The sequence below is a fragment of the Mesoplodon bidens genome (assembly GCF_964165515.1).
Source record: "Mesoplodon bidens genome assembly, chromosome: 18".
NCBI classification, from domain to species: Eukaryota; Metazoa; Chordata; class Mammalia; order Artiodactyla; family Ziphiidae; genus Mesoplodon; species Mesoplodon bidens.
In genome coordinates this window covers 25,765,275-25,780,485 of record NC_138175.1, presented here as the reverse complement: position 1 = coordinate 25,780,485, position 15,211 = coordinate 25,765,275, and the positions used below count along the sequence as shown (strand labels likewise).

General features: G+C 38.3%; 1 long non-coding RNA gene across 2 annotated transcripts in view; it reads left to right on the top strand.

Moving 5' to 3' along the window:
• LOC308606257 overlaps positions 1-14,406 on the top strand; it is a 1,608,653-nt gene extending 1,594,247 nt beyond the window's left edge. For both annotated transcript variants that reach the window (XR_014013787.1, XR_014013788.1), the window contains 3 exons: positions 8,241-8,280; positions 11,143-11,233; positions 12,726-14,406. This is a non-coding gene — a long non-coding RNA (uncharacterized lncRNA). The remainder of the gene's footprint in view (positions 1-8,240; positions 8,281-11,142; positions 11,234-12,725) is intronic.
• Positions 14,407-15,211: the final 805 nt, after the last annotated feature.

The following is a 15,211-nucleotide window of genomic DNA, read 5'->3' as shown; positions in this document are numbered from 1 at the left end:
ACTTTCAGATTTTTCACATTAGTGTATAGGAATGCAAGAGATTTCTGTGCATTAATTCTGTATTCTGCAACTTTACCAAGTTCATTAATTAGCTCTAGTAGTTTTCTGGTAGCATCTTTAGGATTCTCTATGTATAGTATCATGTCATCTGCAAAGAGTGACAGCTTTACTTCTTCTTTTCTGATTTGGATTCTTTTTATTCCTTTTTCTTCTCTGATTGCTGTGACTAAAACTTCCAAAACTATGTTGAATAATAGTGGTGAGAGTGGGCAACCTTGTCTTGTTCCTGATCTTAGTGGAAATGTTTTCAGTTTTTCACCATTGAGGACGATGTTGGCTGTGGTTTTGTCATGATGGCCTTTATTATGTTGAGGTAAGTTCCCTCTGTGCCTACTTTCTGGAGGGTTTTTATCATAACTGGGTGTTGAATTTTGTCAAAAGCTTTCTCTGCATCTATTGAGATGATCATATGGTTTTTCTCCTTCAATTTGTTAATATGGTGTATCACATTGATTGATTTGCATATATTGAAAAATCCTTGCATTCCTGGGATAAACCCACTTGCTTTTAATGTGCTTTTGGATTCTGTTTGCTAGTATTTTGTTTAGAAATTTTGCATCTATGTTCATCAGTGATATTGGCCTGTAGACTTCTTTTTTGTGACATCTTTGTCTGGTTTGGTATCATGGTTATGGTGGCCTCGTAGAATGAGTTTGGGACTGTTCCTCCCTCTGCTACATTCTGGAACAGTTTGAGAAGGATAGGTGTTAGCTCTTCTCTAAATGTTTGATAGAATTTGCCTGTGAAGCCATCTGGTCCTGGGCTTTTGTTTGTTTTGTTTGTTGGAAGATTTTTAATCACAATTTCAATTTCAGTGCTTGTGATTGGTCTGTTCATATTTTCTCTTTCTTCCTCGTTCAGTCTCAGAAGATTGGGCATTTCTAAGAATTTGTCCATTTTATTGGCATAGAGTTGCTTTTAGTAATCTCTCACAATCCTTTGTATTTCTGCAGTGTCAACTGTACTTCTCCTTTTTCATTTCTAATTCTATTGATTTGAGTTTCTCCCTTTTTATCTTGATGAGTCTGGCGAATGGTTTACGAATTTTGTTTATCTTCTCAAAGAACCAGCTTTTAGTTTTATTGATCTTTGCTATCGTTTCCTTCATTTCTTTTTCATTTGTTTCTGACCTGATTTTTATGATGTCTTTCCTTCTGCTAACTTAGGGTTTTTTTTGTTCTTCTTTCTCTAACTGCTTTAGGTGCAAGGTTAGGTTGTTTATTGGAGATGTTTCCTGTGTCTTAAGGTAGGATTGTATTGCTATAAACTTCCCTCTTAGAACTGCTTTTGCAGCATCCCATAGGTTTTGGGTCGTTGTGTCTCCATTGTCTTTTGTTTCTAGGTATTTTTGATTTCCTCTTTGATTTCTTCAGTGATCACTTGGTTATTAAGTAGTGTATTGTTTAGCCTCCATGTGTTTGTATTTTTTACAGATTTTTTCCTGTAATTGATATCTAGTCTCATAGCGTTGTGGTTGGAAAACATACTTGATACGGTTTCAATTTTCTTAAATTTACCAAGGCTTGATTTGTGACCCAAGTTATGATCTATCCTGGAGAATGTTCCATGAGCACTTCAGAGGAATGTGTATTCTGTTGTTTTTGGATGGAATGTCCTATAAATATCAATTAAGTCCATCTTGTTTAATGTATCATTTAAAGCTTGTGTTTCCTTATTTATGTTCATTTTGGATGATCTGTCCATTGGTGAAAGTGGGGTGTTAAAGTCCCCTACTATGATTGTGCTACTATCGATTTACCCTTTTATGGCTGTTAGTATTTGCCTTATGTATTGAGGTGGTCCTATGTTGGGTTCATAAATATTTACAATTGTTATATCTTCTTCTTGGATTGATCCCTTGATCATTATGTAGTGTCTGCTTTGTCTCTGGTAATAGTCTTTGTTTTAAAGTCTATTTTGTCTGATATGAGAATTGCTACTCCAGCTTTCTTTTCATTTCTATTTGCATAGAATATCTTTTTCCATCCCCTCACTTTCAATTTGTTTGTGTCCCTAGGCCTGAAGTATTTCTCTTGTAGACAGCATATATACGGGTCTTGTTTATATATCCATTCAGCCAGTCTTTGTCTTTTGGTTGGAGCATTTAATCCATTTACATTTAAGGTAATTATCGATATGTATGTTCCTATTCCCATTTTCTTAATTGTTTTGGGTTTGTTATTGTAGGTCTTTTTCTTCTCTTGTGTTTCCTGCCTAGAGAAGTTCCTTTAGCATTTGTTGTAAAGCTGGTTTGGTGGTGCTGAACTCTCTCAGCTTTTGCTTGTCTGTAAAGGTTTTAATTTCTCCATCAAGTCAGAATGAGATCCTTGCTCTGTAGAGTAATCTTGGTTGTAGGTTTTTCTCCTTCATCACTTTAAATATGTCCTGCCACTCCCTTCTGGCTTGTAGAGTTTCTGCTGAAAGATCAGCTGTTAACCTTATGGGGATTCCCTTGTGTGTTATTTGTTGTTTTTCCCTTGCTGCTTTTAATATGTTTTCTTTGTATTTAATTTTTGATGGTTTGATTAATATGTGTCTTGGCGTGTTTCTCCTTGGATTTATCCTGTATGGGACTCCTGTGCTTCCTGGACTTGATTAACTATTTCCTTTCCCATATTAGGGAAGTTTTCAACTATAATCTCTTCAAATATTTCCTCAGTCCCTTTCTTTTTCTCTTCTTCTTCTGGAACCCCTATAATTCGTATGTTGCTGTGTTTAATGTTGTCTCAGAGGTCTCTGAGACTGTCCTCAGTTCTTTTCATTATTTTTTCTTTATTCTGCTCTGCAGTAGTTATTTCCACTATTTTATCTTCCAGGTCACTGATCCATTCTTCTACCTCAGTTATTCTGCTATTGATCCCTTCTAGAGAATTTTTAATTTATTTTGTTGTTTATTACTGTTTGTTTGCTCTTTAGTTCTTCTAGGTCCTTGTTAAAGTTTAGTTTGTTGTATTTTCTCCATTCTATTTCCAAGATTTTGGATCATCTCTACTATCATTATTCTGAATTCTTTTTCAGGTAGACTGCCTATTTCCTCTTCATTTGTTAGGTCTGGTGGGTTTTTGCTTTGCTCCTTCATGTGCTGTGAGTTTTTCTGTCTTCTCATTTTGCTTAACTTACTATGTTTGGGGTTTCCTTTTCGCAGGCGGCAGCATCCTAGTTTCCCTTGTTTTTGCTGTCTGTCCCCAGTGGCTAAGGTTGGTTCAGTGGGTTGTGTAGGCTTCCTGGTGAAGGGGACTGGTGCCTGTGTTCTGGTGGATAAGGCTGGACCTTGTCTTTCAGGTGCAGAAGTCCACGTCTGGTGCTGTGTTTTGGGGTGTCTTTGACCTTATTATGATTTTAGGCAGCCCCTCTGCTAATGGATAGGGTTGTGTTCCTGTCTTGCTAGTTGTTGGCATATGGTGTCCAGCACTGGAGCTTACTTGTCGCTCAGTGGAGCTGGGTCTTGGCGTTGAGATGCACATCTCTTGGAGATTTTTGCCATTTGATATTACATGGAGATGGGAGGTCTCTTCTGCACCAGTGTCCTGAACTTGGCTCTCCCACCTCAGAGGCACATCCCTGATGCCTGGCTGGAGGACCAAGAGCCTGTCATCCACATGGCTCAGAATGAAAGGGAGGAAAAAAAGAAAGAAAGAAGATTAAATTGAATTAAATTAAATTATTACAAAGTTTTTTAATTAAAAAAAAAAAGAAAGAAGAGAGCAACCAAATCAAAAAACAAATCCACCAATTATAACAAGTGCAAAAAACCATCCAAAAAAAAGACAGAACCCTAGGACAAATGGTAAAAGCAAAGCTATACGAACAAAATCACACACAGAAGCATACACATACACACTCACAAAAAGAGAAAAAGGGAAATAATATATATATATCGTTGCTCCCAAAGTTCACCTCCTCAATTTGGGTTGATTCGTTGTCTATTAAGGTATTCCACAGATGCAAGGTACATGAAGTTGATTGTGGAGATTTAATCCACTGCTCCTGAGGCTGCTGGGAGAAATTTCACTTTCTCTTCTTTGTTCGCACAGCTCCCAGGGTTCAGCTTTGGATTTGGACCCGCCTCTGTGTGTAGGTCACCTGAGGGTGTCTGTTCTTCTCTCAGACAGGACGGGGTTAAAGGAGCAGCTGATTCGGGGGCTCTGGTTCACTCAGGCCGGGGGGAGGGAGGGGTATGGAATGCACAGCGAGCCTGAGGCAGCAGAGGCTGGCGTGATGTTGCACCAGCCTGAGGCGCGCCGTGTGTTCTCCTGGAGAAGTCCCTGGATCACAGGACCCTGGCAGTGGCGGGCTGCACAGGATCCCGGGAGGGGAGGTGTGGAGAGTGACCTGTGCTTGCACACCAGCTTCCTGGTGGCTGCAGTAGCAGCCTTACCATCTCATGTCCGTCTCCGGGGTCCACGCTGATCGCCTCAGCCATGCCAATCTCTGGAGCTCCTTTAAGCGGCGCTCTTAATCTCCTTTCCTCGCACACCAGGAAACAAAGAGGCAAGAAAATGTCTCTTGCCTCTTTGGCAGCTCCAGACTTTTTCCCGGACTCCCTCCTGGCTAGCCGTGGCCCAATAGCCCCCTCAGGCTGTGGTCATGCAGCCAACCCCAGTCCTCTCCCTGGGATCTGACTGAAGCCCAAGCCTCAGCTCCCAGCCCCCGCCCACCCCAGTGGGTGAGCAGACAAGCCTCTTGGGCTGGTGAGTGCCGGTCGGCACTGATCCTCTGTGTGGGAATCTCTCCGCTTTGCCCTCCTCACCCCTGTTGCTGCGCTCTCCTCCGTGGCTCTGAAGCTTCCCCCACCACCACCCACAGTCTCCACCCGTGAAGGGGCTTCCTAGTGTGTGGAAACCTTTCCTCCTTCACAGCTCCCTCCCACTGGTGCAGGTCCCGTCCCTATTCATCTGTCTCTGTTTTTTGTTTTTTCTTTTACCCTACCCAGGTACATGGGGAGTTTCTTGCCTTTTGGGAGGTCTGAGGTCTTCTGCCAGCGTTCAGTAGGTGTTCTGTAGGAGTTGTTCCACATGTAGATGTATTTCTGATGTATTTGTAGGCAGGAAGTTGATCTCCACGTCATATTCTTCCGCCATCTTGAAGCTCCTCGGAGCATGATTCTTTTAATGTACTGTTGAATTTGGATTGCTCATATTTTGTTGAGAATTTTTGTGTTTATGTTCATCAGTGATATTGGCTTGTAATTTTTTGTGTGTGGCATCTTTGTCTGGTTTTGGTATCAGGGGGATGGTGTCCTCATAGAGTGAGTTTGGGAGTGTTCCTTCCTCTGCAATGTTTTGGAATTGTTTCAAAATGATAGGTGTTAACTCTTCTCTAAATGTTTAATAGAATTCACCTGTGAAGCCATCTGGTCTTGGACTTTTATAAGAGTTTTTCAATCACAGTTTCAATTTCAGTACTTGTGATTGGTCTGTTCATATTTTCTATTTCTTCCTGGTTCAGTTTAGGGCGATTGTATCTTTCTGAGAATTTTTCCATTTCTTCTAGGTTGTCCATTTTATTGGCATGTAGCTGCTTATAGTAGGCTCTTATGATCCTTTGTATTTCTGTGGTGTCCATTGTAACTTCTCCTTTTTCATTTCTAATTTTATTGATTTGAGCCCTCTTCCTGTTTTTCCTTGGTGAATCTGGCTAAAGGTTCATCAATTTTGTTTATCTTTTCAAAGAACCAGCTTTTAGTTTCCTTGATCATTTCTATTGTTTTCTTCATCTCTGTTTCATTTATTTCCACTCGGATCTTTATGATTTATTTCCTTCTAATTTTGGGTTTTGCTTGTTCATCTTTCTCTGGTTGCTTTAGGTGTAAAGTTAGATTGATTATTTGGGATTTTTCTTGTTTCCTGAGTTGAGATAGTATTGCTATAAACTTCTCTCTTAGAACTGCTTTTCCTTTGTCCCACAGGTTTTGGATCATCATGCTTTCATTTTCATTTGTCTCTAGGTATTTTTTTTGATTTCCTCTTTGATTTCCTCAGTGATCTCTTGCTTGTTTAGTAGCATATTGTTTATCCTCCAGATGTTTGTTTGTGTTTTTGCAGTATTTTTCTTGTAGTTGATTTCTAATCTCATAGTATTGTGGTCAGAAAAGATGCTTTATATGATTTCAATTTTCTTAAATTTACCAAGGGTCACTTTGTGGCCCAACATGTGCTCAATCCCGGGGAAAGTTCTGTGTGCACTTGAGAAGAATGACATGTATTCTTCTATTATTGGATGGAATGCTCTATAAATATCAATTAAGTCCATCTGGTCTAATATGCCATTTAAGGCTTGTATTTCCTTATTAATTTTCTCTCTGGATGATCTGTCCATTGATGAAAGTCGGGTGTTAACGCTGCTCATTATTTCTCCCTTTATGGCTGTTAGTATTTGCCTTATATATTGAGGTGCTCCTGTGTTGGGTACTTATATATTTACAATTGTTATATCTTCTTCTTGGATTGATCCTTTTATCATTATGTAGTGTCCTTCTTTGTCTCCTGTAATAGTCTTTATTTTAAAGTCTATTTTGTCTGATATGAGAATTGCTACTCCAGCTTTCTTTTGATTTCCATTTGCATGGAATACTGTTTTCCATCCCCTCACTTTCAGTCTGTATGAGTCCCTAGATCTGAAGTGGGTCTCTTGTAGACAGCATATATACGGGTCTTGTTTATGTATCCATTCAGCCAGTCTGTGTCTTTTGGTTGGAGCATTTAATCCATTTACATTTAAGGTAATTATTAATATGTATGTTCTTATTGCCATTTTGTTAATGGTTTTGGACTTGTTTTTGTAGGTCTTCCCTTTTTTTAAAAATATGCAATACAGTATTGTTAACTATAATCAGTATTGCTGTATACTACATCTCCATGACTTGTTTGGTTTTCCCCTCTTTTGTGATTTGATGACTAACTTTACTGTTGTGTTTGGATTCCTTATTCTTTGTGTGTGTATCTATTGTAAACTTTCAGTTTATGGTTACCATAAGGTTTTGATATAGCAGTCTCAGATTATTCAAATGCATTGAATAAATCACAATTACTCAAATACAAACCCACTTTCTTATACCATTTTTGAGTTTTCCAGAGGATATTGAAGTTTGTCAGATATTGATCGGATCAATCAACTCCTTTCATATATTTATTATACTCTAATATACAAGTGGGCTTAGTCATCTGATGGCCAGTCCTCTGGTCTTCCTTTCCTGTAGATGCTATGGAGGCATCATGAATAGCTGTCACCATTCAGACTAGGCTCTTGTCTTTCCATATAAGAAGAATCACTTCTCCCTTCCATAAGAATGTCATTTCTCCCCTCTGTAGATTTTCAGATTTCTCCTTTAATAGGTTTGGTATACCATGATTCTCTCTTATAGTCCCACACACTCTGGTTTTATTTTTCAACAATATTTCAGATGTGGTCACACTGTGGTAACAATTGTCTTCATAAATATGGTGCCATGAACCAAGATTAGGACCAATAATATTGTTTCTTGCAGTTTCTTTCCTTCACCCATGTAAATTTCAAGGTTGCATAGATGCAGTTTCACTTTCACTAACTGTCCTGACCAAAATCCCATATTTTGTAAGTTTTCCGGGATTATAGGTTTTGAATCTGAGTCGTCCTCTCCACTTTATCATTACCTCCTCAAGTGCTAGCTCTTATTTGGGTAGATAGAGCGACTGAAATTTTGTAGAAAATAATCCAAAAGAGGTTTAACTTTTGAAATTCTATCTGCAGGAAGTGGAGTTTCCAAGTTATTAAAGTGAAGAAATGTCATTATTTATTTGACCCTTCTTCTTGTCATAATCTTTGGAAAGATAGGTGTTTAAAGTAAGGGATCAGTCAACCAATATTCTTTCCAGTGTGACTTTCTTATTTGTCCCATCAAAATTATTAATCCAAGAAACTTCTTCATGTCACTATTGGTTATATCAGTCCATTTTACAGCCTTATCATTCTTTTACAATAATATTCATTGTAACACCCTGTCATTGAAAGTGACATCATGAGGATGTCCGTGAGAAACCATCCTCTTCTTTTTCTTTGTTTTGCAAGCCCTAACCATCCTCTTGTTTTTCTTTGCTTTGAAAGCCCTAATTTAGTAGAAAGAGTTTTTAATAATGAATTATACTAAATTCTGGTTCTGTGTGCTCTTTGCTTTAATAAGTTTAGTTTTCATTTGTATACAGGAGATGGTACTCTACAAGCATCCCACACAGGGCCTTTATGGTAAGAACATTTACATTTTAAACATTATTAAGCACCTGCTAATGGCTAGATATGAGGAAGCAAGTTGTTAGGTTGCAGAAATAAATAAAATATGGTCTCTGGCCTCAAGCTCACAGTCCAGTTTTACAATGCCTGTGAAAGTTGATTTAATATTTATAAGATGCTATGGAAAGTAAAGTATTATTATTTTCCATTATTTAGCTACTGTAATGATTCCTGTATATAAAGGTCAGATTTCCAATTACACACAATATTGGAAAGGCATAAAATCAGAAGACAAAAGACCAAGTTGAGAAAAGCTGAATGTTCTAAGAGCACACATCTCTCTCAGGAAGTGATATTAGATGGGGGACAAAAAGGCAAGGGACTTTCTCATTGACTGAAAGCAGTAATACAAATTAATATCTGACCAGTGCTTTAAAGTTTATGAAGTGCAGTCACAATATTTAGACCCACTTGTAAGGTATGACATCTAAACTCTGGTATTGTGGAAAGTAAGAAAACGCAGAGAAAGAAGAAGAAAATAAATTTGACTGAAGACAACTAAGTATAGAGAAGAGGTCAGGCCACCAACAAGTAAGAAATGAAAAGCAGATGCCAAATAAAGGCATCTTTGTTTTTTCATAAGACAAACAGAATAAGAAAATAAAATAAATCTCCATCAGGTAAGACCAGTGTTATCCCTTTATCAACCACCAATTACATCCTTGAGACAAGTCTGAATAATTGAGAATGTGAACATTAGTGAGATTGTGGTTACCACAACCATTGTAATATATCTGAATGTGCATCTCTTCACAAGAAAAACAAACAGATTGTTTTTGTTTATTCATATTTACTCTATACCAAAAAGTGTTTTATGACTTTTAAATATAATAGCTCCTTTAATTCTTACAACCTTATGAATTATGACCTTTATCATCTGTATCTTACAAATGATGATACTGGGTCACTAACAGGTTAAGTAACCTATTAAAAGTTAAATGACTATTAAATGATATTAATTGTACTTCATTATAGAGGATATGTGTACAGTTTTTAAAAAAATTATTCATTTATCTTGCTTTTAAAGAAAATAAACAGCTATTTTCAAGTTTTAAGTTTCACTTATTGGACTACTCAGTGGTCTAGTATATTTTTTTTTAAACCACTGGGTACTCAGTAATTATTTGATGAAAAATAAATGGCTTTTTCTGTACTGAGATTTCAGAAAGGCCTAAGATGTGAGCTCTGCACTTTTATGAGCTTCTAAAAGTTTCTGCCTTTTCCCACTGATGCCCCATATTAAATATATCCAGTCAATCTGACTGAAATTCCCTTCTTCAAACTGAAATATTGTTTTTTAACTACTAACTTTGAAGAGGATGCCATCATTTTCAAGTCTTCTACCTGGAAATTCAATGCTATTTTGGGATCGCTTGCCTATTTATTACTACCTATACTATTTCTTCTGCAATACTGGCCTCAGGAAGTAGACACCCTGACCTTAATCCCCCATTTCTGGACCAACTGGTGATTTAACAGGACCTGATACATATGCAGGGGTCAGCAAGCATTTTCTGCAGAGCCAGTTGGTTTTAGGCTTTGCGTTATGGTGTCTGCGTCAGCCCTGCAACTTGGCCTTTGCATTGAATGTAGCTGTAGACAATACATAAACAAATGCCATGAGTATATTACAATAAAATTTTACTTACGGAAGCTGGCTGCTTGCAGATGTGGCCTGTGGGTTGTAATTTTCTGACCCCTGAATGCAACTGCAACAGAGAGAGCTCACCTTCACCTACAATAATAGTAATTGAATTTGGGTTCTATGTCTTTGATCTTTCTTTGGGTAGGCGTCTGAGATATCTGAAAGTGCACTCACGCACTGACCTGGAGGTTAGTGAGATGTGGACGACTATGTTTATGGGAAACCTATAAAGACTGGACAGATTTCAGGAGCAGAATTTGGGATGATGACATTCACTTCCTCTTTTGCTCAGTTTATTACTTCTTTAAGACTCTGAAGGGTTGTGTAATTTTAAGTACTTGGTAGATTTCTCCATATAGTTCAGCTTATTGGCCTTTAGGCACTAGCTAAAATTGCTTTAAAAATGTAGATCTAAGAGTCTAGGAAAAGTGAGGATTCAGTTCATTATATCTGCAGGAGCAAATACAGGGAAAAAGGGTGTCATGTAAAGATGCTGAGATGCTGATACTTGGTGGCAGACAATGATATATTACCGTATTCTGGATCAGTTAATTTCTCTGAATCATCTTTCAACTATTTATATTCTCAGGCTCTAGAGAAAATAGAGGTATACATGTGCTGCCTACTGGGTTAAATGGTACTTACTCTTATTTCTTACAATCTGACCTTTATCAAAATTGACGAGGAGGCATTCCCGTTGCTTCAGCAAATCTTGGAATGCCAAGTCTGTGTTCACTCTCCCAAGTCCTCTTGCGATATGCTAGGCTATAATCATCTACCCCCTGGGCTATCATCATGTTGGTTAAAGATCTAATCCTCTTGTGACTAATCTCAGACTTCAGGCACTGTCAAGATATTTTGCCATCTAATTTGAGAATGCAGAGAAATTGTTCTGGGAGGAAAAGGCACAACAACTTAGGGTGCTATGAAATCACTATTCCTTTTGAGTTATTTTGCTTCAGAAACTAAGATCAGTCAATCACTCCATCATTAAGAAGAAACATGTTTTTCAAAGCACCAGACATAATATTAAGCCCTAGTGATAAAGTGTTGAATAGAATAGACATTACTATACTGTCTTAACACTCGAGGGCCAGCGAGGAAGAAAAAAATATCTTACCTTGCTATGAACATATCTGAACCATGCCCACCGCCTTGTTTGTTTATTGCAGTGGATGATACCGCATGTCAGGAGGCTTCCCTGAGGAAGGATGTTTAATCCAAGACCTGAAAGAGGAGTGGGGATCACCAGACAAGGAAAAGGCAAGAATATTCTACTCAAATGCAGTAACACAGGTCAAGTTCTTGAGATGAGAGAGACAGAGATAGGGATGTAGAGATACAGAAGGAAGAAGAGAGGACAGGAGGAAACAGGAGAGGTATTACAAGAAATGAGAGGTACAGTGAGACTGGAGGAGAAAGTCACATAGATGTTCTCAAAGATGAAAAGATGAAGCTACAGAGATGGGCAGGTGGAGCTCATCCAAGGTATCGTAGCCACTTATTATAGAGGCTAAAAAGGTGCCACTGAAGAGTTTTAAGCAGGAGAATGACAAACAGAATAGCATTTTGAAGTAATTATTGTGACTGGTATTTAGATAAAGGTGTGGACAAATAAAGACTGAAAGGAAGAAAAACAGCTTAAGGGCTCCACAGTATTTCTGGTAAAATAGGAGAAGTGTTAAGAGAAGCAGATATATACATTTCAGGGTTTTAGCCATAGGTCGTTGCTGGCAAAGCTGGACACTGATAACATTTTCACTCCCCTACTAGGGTGGTTCTCACCCATGGAAGGTTTCTCCTCTCCTACTCCCTTCTAGGGTTAGGGGGACAAGAGAGCAATGTCAGAATTTGGGGGATGAAAGATTTTGATGTTACTCTCACATCACCTCCCAGTAAAGAATACCATATATAATAAGACACACTACGATGAAAATGCATTCACTAGTAAATGGTATGGAGATAAAACAGTCTTTCAAGCTTGAGTACATAATGGATCACCTGGGCACCTAAAAAACCTGATGCCTGGGAGCTACTCTCAGAGATTCTGATTTAATTGCTTTGGGGACATAGCCTGGAGGACAGGTTTTTTTCTCCCCCCCCCCACTCCAAATCCTCCAGGGTGATTCTTATGTTCATCCAAAGATCTAGAATTCCTAGAGTGAAGGACAGGTGGAGAACCACTACTCTGTCATCACACTTCTTTCTTCTTTCCTATTTTTTCACGCCCAGTTCCCCTACCCAACAAGGCTGTGGCCAACTTCTATTCTAAACCAACTTCCAAATTCTCTCTTTTTGGCTTTTTCTCCATGTTAAGGCTTGAGTTCTTCCAGCTATATTAGCATTTTTAAATTCCAGTATAAACATAAAGTTTACCTTCAATCATTTTTAAACTGCATAATTCAGTGGCATTTAGTACATTCACAATGCTGTGCATCCATCATCAGTATTGTTGTTAAAGGGCCTTTTGGAGCAAGGCAACAGAAGACAGATTTTGGGAAGAGTAGACCCACCTTAACATCAAGCCTACGAGCATATGTAGGCTACTTCTTTTAGACTGACCTTGGCCTCTTCGAATTTGAAAACAATGACCTGAAGTATGCTCTGCCATTCTTTTAGTGATGAAGACTACCACAACCATGCTTGTTATAAGTATGAAATATCTTTGCAGCACATGCAGAAATGTACTTACAAACGTTTACTCTGTATCAAATGAATGACCATATCTTCCCACATTTAAATTCCACTGTCACAGGTTGGTTTCTCCAGAAGCAGATGCTGAGATGGAGACTGGTGTGAAAGACGTATACTACAAATCAAAACCTGTAAAAGAAAGGAGGCAGGATTGAACAAGGGAGAGATTAAACGTGATTCACTCTTGGCAAAATCTTGGCCAATTCTTGTGGGGAACCCTGGGACAAATATTGAGTGTTGCCCATCATGATTGACTTTCATTGGGACAAAGTGACTGGGTATTTCCAAGATCTTCCTCCAAGAAGTCTTGCCTTATCCTATGAGAGACTTATTCTTTCTTCTGCTGACGTACTGTAAGGTTTTGAAGGTGACCAACTGTGAGGCATCTTAATTTTCCTCATGTTATTAATCACAGGCCAACTCATGAGGCAATTCTACTCTTTCATCCTGTGTCCCTGCCAAAGATCATTAATGTGATCTTTTTTGCTGTCTCGCAGTTCAGTGCAGGTTTCCAAACAAGCAGCTCCAGGCCATCTCAAGTGCATGTAGATTAAGACACAATCATCTTCCCTTGCAAACAGAAGTGCTCAAAAGTTGTTTATTAAAACAGGGCTTCCCTGGTGGCGCAGTGGTTGAGAGTCCACCTGCCAATGCAGGGGACACGGGTTCGTGCCCTGGTCTGGGAAGATCCCATATGCCATGGAGTGGCTGGGCCCGTGAGCCATGGCTGCTGAGCCTGTGCGTCCGGAGCTTGTGCTCTGCAATGGGAGAGGCTACAACAGTGAGAGGCCCGCATAGCACAAAAAAAAAAGAAAGAAAACATAATATCTCACTCTTCATTATCTGTCTACATACTCAAACATATCTTTTATCCTAAAGTAATGATACTCTAAGTTCTTCTAAACCTACATAGTGAGCTCCTTCAGGGAAGATACAATGGGTTTTCTGTCTTTGTATCCCTGGTACCTAATAGTGGTAATAATAGTAATAAGTCTATATTTCAGGCTACTGTTTGCATGTATTACCCTTTTTTTAATTACTTAAAACAGTTCCATGAGGTATATAGAATTATTTACAGATTAGATAATTGCAGAGAAAAATACATTTTTGTAAGATTCATAAGTTAGTTATACTAAAAACTACAAAAATCTATTGTAAGACAATAGTTAGGACAAAAAACTATTGGCTCCAAAGTTCACACTTCCTGTTGCTCTTCAATAGTGCTCACTGGATTTTGGATAGTTAGGAGGAAAAGAGGAAGGGAAGGCAGAAAGGAGACAGAGATCAACCGGACAGAGAGACTACACACATCTTGGTAAATATGTCTCAGCAAAATTTTGAATAAAAACAACAGTTGGATCAATAACCAGGGGCCACTTTTTAAATGATGCAGAATGTGTGTTACTGCAAAAGAAAGCAAAAGGTACTTTGTAATACCAGAACAGAGGGCAGCCAATTGGAGTTTTGATTGTATACAAAAAATAAAAAGACAAACAAGGCAGAGATCTGAGAATTGGAGTGGAATGGGTCTGGGGTTTGAAATCAGGCAACGGGTTTTTGAACTTGATCTATTCTAGGGAAGCAGTGAGGGCACCTCATAAGGAAGGTGGCACTATGGAAGAGAGAGAATTCAGCATTTGATAAAGCGAATTCTGAAATTTCTTCTACTCATGTTATCATTCACTGCTGAGGACTTTGGTCTTATCTCTTTGAAAACATAAAAGAAGGCTAATTCATTTTAAGAGCAATGTTCTATTTGTCCCTCTGCAGTCCACTCAATGAGTTAATGTATTTAGAAAGCTTTTATCATGGAGACAGCTTGGTTTCTCCCTTCCTCATACTAAGTAAATTTCAGTGAATTAAATGACAAAAAGCCATCTGCTTTCTATAAATAAGCTCCTCTAATACCTGGCAAATCTTAAAAGTCAAGCTGACAACGAATCTCAGCATGATCAATGATCCAGACTATATAATTCATCTGCTGCTGAGGGATACTGGTCTTGTTGTGGTCAACAGGAAGAGGATATGTCCATGTTTCTGACTTGGAGGTCAACGTTTTATAGGAAATTCAATTTTACTCTGATAATCATTGCACATGCTGTTCCAACTGTCAGGATTAAGTATCTTCTGTTACAATTTGAGACAACCTACGCATCCTTAAATAGTCATCTCAAATGCATCTTCCTCATGACAGCTGCTCTAATTCATTTTTAGACAATTTATTATTTTCATCATTATTTTCACAATAATAAACTTATTGGTAATAATCATAATTATCATTTAATTACTAAGAAATTAATATGGGCTAGCCATTTACATGCATCATTTACATTAATTTCTCATGACAACTCTTGGAGATAAATACAAATATCTCCTTAATTAACTGTATGAGGAAAGCAGGGCAGAGAACAGTTTAAAAGTTCCCCCAAACAGATATCTAATGACAGAACAAAGTGTGGGACCAGAGCAATGTGAAATCAAAAGTATTTGTGTTAATCACTATGCCATGAACGTGCAAGTACAGCACTTTCCTAATTATAGTATTTA